This window comes from Peromyscus maniculatus, chromosome 11 (assembly GCF_049852395.1).
Source record: "Peromyscus maniculatus bairdii isolate BWxNUB_F1_BW_parent chromosome 11, HU_Pman_BW_mat_3.1, whole genome shotgun sequence".
NCBI lineage: Eukaryota > Metazoa > Chordata > Mammalia > Rodentia > Cricetidae > Peromyscus > Peromyscus maniculatus.
This window is the reverse complement of record NC_134862.1, coordinates 65,025,708-65,032,489: the sequence shown is the minus strand read 5'-3', so window position 1 is coordinate 65,032,489 and position 6,782 is coordinate 65,025,708. Positions and strand designations below refer to the sequence as shown.

Sequence of the window (6,782 nt, the reverse complement as noted above, 5' to 3'; positions counted from 1 at the left end):
TTGGAATAAAGGAGATTCTAAACCCTTTCGCTCCCCTTTATTGAGGCTATTATATTGGCCAAATAGTGTTTCAGAACCCATTTCTTCCTTTAGAAAAGAAAGTATAGTTACTTAATAAGGTGATCGTATATATTCTGTAACTAGCCTGGGGAAAAGGTAAATCTCACTTTTCTTTTTATTACATGTATGTACGTATATTCGCAAGCATGTATTCTTGCGCACCTGCACACGCAATGGCTCTCCTGTAGAGGTCAGAGGACAACTTGCAGGGAGTCTGCTATCTTGGTCCACCATTCGGGGTTCCGGGATTGAAGTCAGGCTTGTCAAGATTGATGGCAAGTCTCTTTACCTGCTCATCCATCTCACTCGCCCAGCTTCACTTTCCCAATGTTTTTCTTGTCACATTTCTCATTCTTTGCCGCAGCGCATCTTCTTAGTGAGAGGGGGCATACATTTACATGTATGCAGGACTTTTGTACATTCACGTAGTTCCTACTGAGACATGGCTGCCCTACGGAGAGGATCAGCTATTGCCCTCTGCTTTTATTGACACGGTCCATGTAACAACCATTTATTGAACACCTACAACATTCCAGTTACTGTGCTAGGCCCCACCGGGTATATATACTGGAAGGATACTTTAAGACAACCAGCGTACTTTAGACGAGAAACAATTTCTAGGCAAAGTAACCAACGGAGTCTTGGAGGTGAAGAAAAGTAACAAGAGCTTAGGAGCCGCGAGCACCTAGTGGAAGGTGGCATTATTCGCAGAGGTGTCCTTTAAAAATCCTGACAGCTAGAATTCACCGTGCGGAGACTGGAAAAAGACAAAGCTAAGAGGAAATACGTTGACCCCAGAGGGTTTCTCAAACCACAATACCGAAGAGAAAGGAAATGGAGTTTTACTTGCTTTGGAATCAGCGTGTAGGCTGAACGGAACTGTAAACCTTGGCCAATGAGACGGCCTCAGTGACAGCAGCAAGCCGCCCCGCAAAGCTGCGGTTGCTCGGAACTGACTAGTTGTTTGGACGATTTATTTGGACAATCGCGGAAGCATCATCAACCCTCAGAAAAGCTGCGGGTTCCCGATTTCCCGGTTCACCCGTGTCAAGTTCTCAGCGTCTTTTCGCCTGGGGTGAAGCGCTCAGCCCGGAGGCCCAATTAGCGTCAAAGGGAAGGGGGTGGTCTCCTCTGCGGATAGACTCTGGCTCCTCCCGAGTCCTGCCGAGGGCCCCAGCGCGCCACACCAAAGATGGCTTCCTCGCGGTCCCTCGCCTCGGCCTACCTCGCGCTCACCTTCCGGCCACACTCAACATGGCCCTAACCCGAAGTTGCATTCCTGTGGAACCGTCTCCAGACAGTTCTCGCGAGGTTTGGCGGGTTCCTCCTCCTCCTCCCCCCCATCCCCTCCCCGCCCCCCCCCCCCCCCCCGCGATTGCTCCCGCCCTGCCTCGCGCCGCCGCCACCGCCACTGCCGCCGGCGCCGCTCCTCCTCCGTGTCAGTTGTTGAGCTGTAATGGCGACTGGGCCGCCGCTGCCGAAGTGACTCCCCGGGCGGGGAAGCCGGGCTGGACCTGCGCCTGCGAGGACTGCGGAGAGCCGCAGCTCGGGAGGGGGCTCGCGGCGGGGGAGAGGAGGCCGCCTCTGCGCCTCTCCTTCCTTCCCTGCCTGCCGCCCGGCGGATCCCAGGAACCGGGGCGAGGCGGGCACCCGGTGCGTCCCCGGAGCGGGGAGGCCAGGCCGGGCAGCCCTGGGGCCGGTCAGGGCGGCGTCACTGCACCCTCCGCCAGGCCCCGCGGGATGCACCGTGGGAGCCGAGGGCGGAGGCGACACTCTCAGGTGAGCTGCGGGAAGACCTGGCGGAGCCTGCGGACGTTTGCCCCGCCTCGGCTGCCTCTGTCCGCGGTCCCGGGTCCCCCGAGGTGGCCAGAGAGGCGGGGCGGGGCCCCCTGGCACTGCCTGGCGTCCTCCTGGGGAACCTCCCTGGGTTCCGAGACTTCTCCCGGGAGGGTCATCCTGAGACCTGGCTTCCAGGACCTACTGGTGCCCACCGAAGACCAGATTTCTTTGCTTACCTGCCAGTGTCGTCCTCGCCACCCTCGCCCCTCCTCTTGTCTGCATAGAGTTAAGCTACCCTCTTACCTTTGGTCTCCGAAGTGTCCCTTCTTCGTTTGGAGATCAAGCAGATCTTGGGAAATTCCGGGGGACCAGCTTCAGTGTCAGGGATGACCAGTTTCTGTTCCTTTTCCTGGGTGCAATATTCTCAGAGTGGAGTATGGGGAAAACTTTGATCAGCGCCAGTCCAGCAGTTGTTGAATGGAGTCTACCGGCTTATTCACAAACGATTGGGCGGGGAGGGGGTGACATTTAACAAGCCTTACACGTTGGAAGTTGTCACCATCGCTCCCCTCCCCCCTTGAAACATGCAGGCCAGTATGCTAAATCATATTTAGCTAATGTCACAGATGTAGGCAGGAATTTGCCTGGATTTTAAGTTTCCCAGCTAGGAAGTTGCAAGTAGGTATAGATTTTAATGTTTTTTTTTATTTTTATTTTTTAATGTTGTAACAAATGTTTCACTTGGGGGAAGATAGGTTATTAGGAAGAGTGGTCGGTATCCATGTACTCGACTTAAATGTTTTGCTGGTGATTGTTTTGAATTTGGGGGAGTCGTTAGTGTTGCCATGCTAACCTGCCCTCTTAGCTTGTATTTTAAGGATTTTAAAGGAAAGTCTATCCTAGGCCAATCTATTTACAGCTGAGACTTTTTGAAGAAGCAGGGATGAAATACTGCAAACTGCTGTCCATTTAAAACGTGTCTTAATTTAAAATATTGTTTTTTAAAAGTCAGTGTGCTGCTAATAACATAGGATTGTGACTTTGGAAGAGTGTTAGACCTGCTAGAAGTTACTTCAAGCCTATGAAAGTGTAAGAGTTTTGGTAAACTATTTAATGCAATAAATCTGAACTATCATTTCATTCAACATAGTATACCTTAATCAGAATATATATGTCACGCTGGAAACATTGTATATGTGGATAAATACATGTGTATCTTGTCTTTTCATAGCAGAACTTTGTGCTTATAGTGGTGGTAGTTAGTTATATTTATAGACAATTTTGTATGTATATGAAAGATATTTTTCTGACATATATTGGTGTATTGTATTATTTAAGGCCATTAATACCTATAGAAACAAACTGTAGTGTTAATATGTTTATGAATTAAAGTTTTTAAATGTTTTCTTCTGACTGTCAGTTTTTTAAATCCGATTTTAACACACTATACCGTGGGCACAAGAAAGGAAGTGAAGTCCTTATATAACCACTTTAGTTTGTTAAAATGCTATAACTTCTAGTGAGAGCAAAAGAGAAATGGTCTGAAAATAACTGACCTTTTTTGGGGGGGGTAAGGGGGTATACTTCCAAATACATGAATTAGTCTTCATGCAATCTTGTGAGCAAAGTAGACAAATATTCTTATTTTGCAGTTGTGGAAATGGACACTCAAAGCCATTTATTTATGTGGCTGCTGTTTTATTCTGCAGATATTCTAGAATTAGCTATAATTTAAATGAAACATTACCTTAGATACTTTTGCTGTTTGTTATTTTAAAATATTGAAAAAATTCTATCCTTCCTTTTTACATGACACTTGTTCCTTATGTTGATTCCTGTTTTTTAAAGTAATTAGTATTTTCATAAAATTTTATAATTATTAATAAGTAATGAATTATTATTATACTGAATCACTATTCTTTATTTGAACTTTTTATTTGAACAGTTCTTAAGATACTGTAGTTTAAAAAAAACTGTAGTTACGATCTGGGGGTGTGGCTCAGTGGTAGAGCATTTGCCTAGCATGCATGAAGCTGGAAGCTCAGTCCCCAATAGTGTAAACAACAACAAAACAAACCAAACCATCTGCAGTGAATTTATCATTCATTTTGTTTGAATGGTCAGTTGTGTCGCTTTTGATTGTTCTACTCTTGCTTATGTAAAGCGTATTTAAGACACGTGATCAGTGGTAGCAGAACTATAGAGACGGTTGACTTAAAAGTTAAGTGTATAGTTGTATAATTGTGATCGCTACTTTTGCTGTGTGGTCCGATTGCAAAACCGCCTTCCTTGTTGACTCCCCTCCGTGCCGTCAGTTCTTAGTGTTGCACGTCAGTGAAAGTGTGCGAGGACTGCATGGGGTCTTTCCGCATTAATGGTGGTGGTGGTGGTGGGCCTTGTAGTCTCAGCGGCCCTTCACATTCGACCCCTGAGTGTTTTGGGTTATTGTTTGTGTTTCTCATCTGGCATGTAAGCTCTGCAGTGGCAGGGTCCTCTGTTTGTTATTGTGCACTTAGTCCGAGCATATACTAGAATAACCAATACATAATAGTTGAGTTAATCTCAGTCCTAGGATAATACTTTAAAATCAAAACAAGAAACCTGGCTCTTAGTTTATAGGCACATTTTATCTTTTCTTAGGAATATCCTCCAAATGTGTGTTCCAATTTGCTGGGTATCAGGGGAATGACAGCCTGGGACTTAAAAGCCGCCGAGACTAAGCCACAGGTGGGTCTTGGAACCTGACTATTTTACTGATTTGCCTAGGCGCCCTGTTAGCAGTTGCTGTCATTTGAAGACAGTAGAAGCTTTAGGCCCTCACCTGTCGTGTGGAGCTCTGTTACAGACTTGCAATAACTTGAGGTCTTTCTGAGTCACAGGTGTGAATCCTGGAGGCTAGTTAGTCCAGTGTCCTTGTTTCCTGTGCAGGAAAGCCAGCATCATGATTGGAAGAAGAATCCACTAAGCAGCTCTAGGTCTACATTTGTTTTATGTGCCAGATAATTGTCAAATCAGAACATATATTTCACCTAGTAGTTTTTTTTGTCACTCTTAATTAAAAACTCAAAGTGGGTCTGACGTCTCATGTTAATTTAAAAATAAATAGCAATTAGACTATAAGTTAGTTTAAGTAGAGCAACTTTCTGGGAAGAAATCTGGCATTACTTATCAAAATTTAAATAAAGTTTGTGTATGTTTGATAGAATCATTTAATGGTTGTGAGTTTTATGTTACATACATTTTAACATAAGAGCCCAACCATAAATCTTTTAAGAATATTCATTTATCATGCTTAAAAATAGAAGGAAATAGAAGTATTAAAAAATGTCCAAACTACCCATTGGTAAGGGAACAGTTAAAAATCATAGTATATTTATGCTGTAAGATACTTCGCAGTTGTTAGCAGGTTTTAGAGATCTATATTTACTTCAGGAGAAGCAGCTGAGCGTGTCCTTCAGCACATTGACCAGGCAGCAGACCTCATAGGTTCACGTCTTAACTGCACCATTTATATCAGCTGTGACCATTAGCGGCTTAAATCCATCTATGAGGTGGATATAATGATAGTCCTTGCCGCACGGGGTTGTTGTGAGAGCTGAGTGAGTTAGTGTCTGTGTTCTAAGTAGGCACAGGGTGCATTATGTAACTGCTTCCTATCACTGTTACGTACTGACATGGAACAAAGCTCATGATATAATATTGTTTACAAGAAAAAAGTTGTATTACACTGTGTAATATGATTTGACTTATTAAAAAAAATAGGATGGAGCCAGTAAGATGACTCAGTGGGAAAAGGCACTTGATTGATCCATGAGCATGTGTATCCCAAACAACTGTAAAACAAGTGCAAGGCAGTGAAGAGTTCATCACAACATGTTGAGTTCCAATTTAGCCACATTTGTGTGTCCTCATCCATTTGGAGATAATGGTCTACAGTTCCCTTTTACTGCATCTGTCAGGACAATTTCCTGTTCACTAATTTGATGGTGTGATTAATATGATGTTCCATTTTATTGTAGATATCAGGGACAAGTTCTTCAGTTGACTGTATCTGAGAGGGAAATTGGTCAGTTGATTCATTTTAAGAGAGTAGTCAGCTGTGATGAATGCTGTCAGAGGTCAAGTGGCTTGAGGAGCGCAAATGCCTATTTGATTTGGAGAAGAGGTCTTTGGTGATTTTAGTGAGTGGGAACTACTGCGGTGGGGAAATCAGGAGAGTCACCGTGTTGCAGCAGCTCAGAAGTGAGTGGAAGGTGTCGCTAATGGAGGTGCGCAACCTAGTCAGCATGTTCGAGAGGTTCGTAAAGGGAAAAACAGTACTCAAGGGTGCTGCTGTGTTGAGGGACGTTTTCTTTCTTAAGATGTCGTTAAGCATAACTGCTTATAGGAAAATGCTGGAGAGGGGAGATTGGGACAAAAGTGTGAGGGAAATGTGACCAGTATTGGGGTTTCTTGAGAGAACGTGGGTAAGTAGAGCTAGAAATAGATGAGTTGTTCCTATGGTAACTTTTCTCCCAAACTTACTTTTATTATTATTATTGTTATTATTATTATTTATTATCATTAAAGGCCATGCATGGTGGGATATGTCTTTAGTCCCAGCACATAGGAGGCAGAGACAGGCAGATCTTGTGAGTTCTAGGCCAGCCTGGTCTATGTAGACAGTTCCAAGCCAGCTGGGGTTACACAGTAAGAAAAGACATTACGTTTTTATGTGTGTGCATTTGTGCATGCACACACTGTAGAGAGCATGTGGAGGCCGGAGGCCAGCTTACAGGAGTCTTGGTCTGTCTTCACTGTGTTGGTGTGTGTGCTGGGAGTCCACCTTAGGTGGTCAGGGTCGGGGGCAGATCCTTTACCTACTGAGTCATCTCACCCACTCCACGTTTGTTTTTCCATTCTCCTCAGCACAAACTCTAATGGGAAATTCAATTCAGTTCTTT

General features: G+C 44.5%; 1 protein-coding gene across 14 annotated transcripts in view; it reads left to right on the top strand.

Moving 5' to 3' along the window:
- Positions 1-1,700: 1,700 nt before the first annotated feature.
- Positions 1,701-6,782, top strand: part of Cep350 (centrosomal protein 350) — a 143,588-nt gene continuing 138,506 nt past the window's right edge. For 12 of the 14 annotated variants that reach the window (XM_042258352.2, XM_042258348.2, XM_042258346.2 and 9 more), the window contains exon 1: positions 1,701-1,839. The gene's annotated coding sequence lies outside the window, so the exon portion shown is untranslated. Of the gene's footprint in view, positions 1,840-4,484; positions 4,567-6,782 lie in introns of those variants that run through there. The other 2 variants (XM_076547657.1, XM_076547654.1) reach the window with 1 other exon arrangement.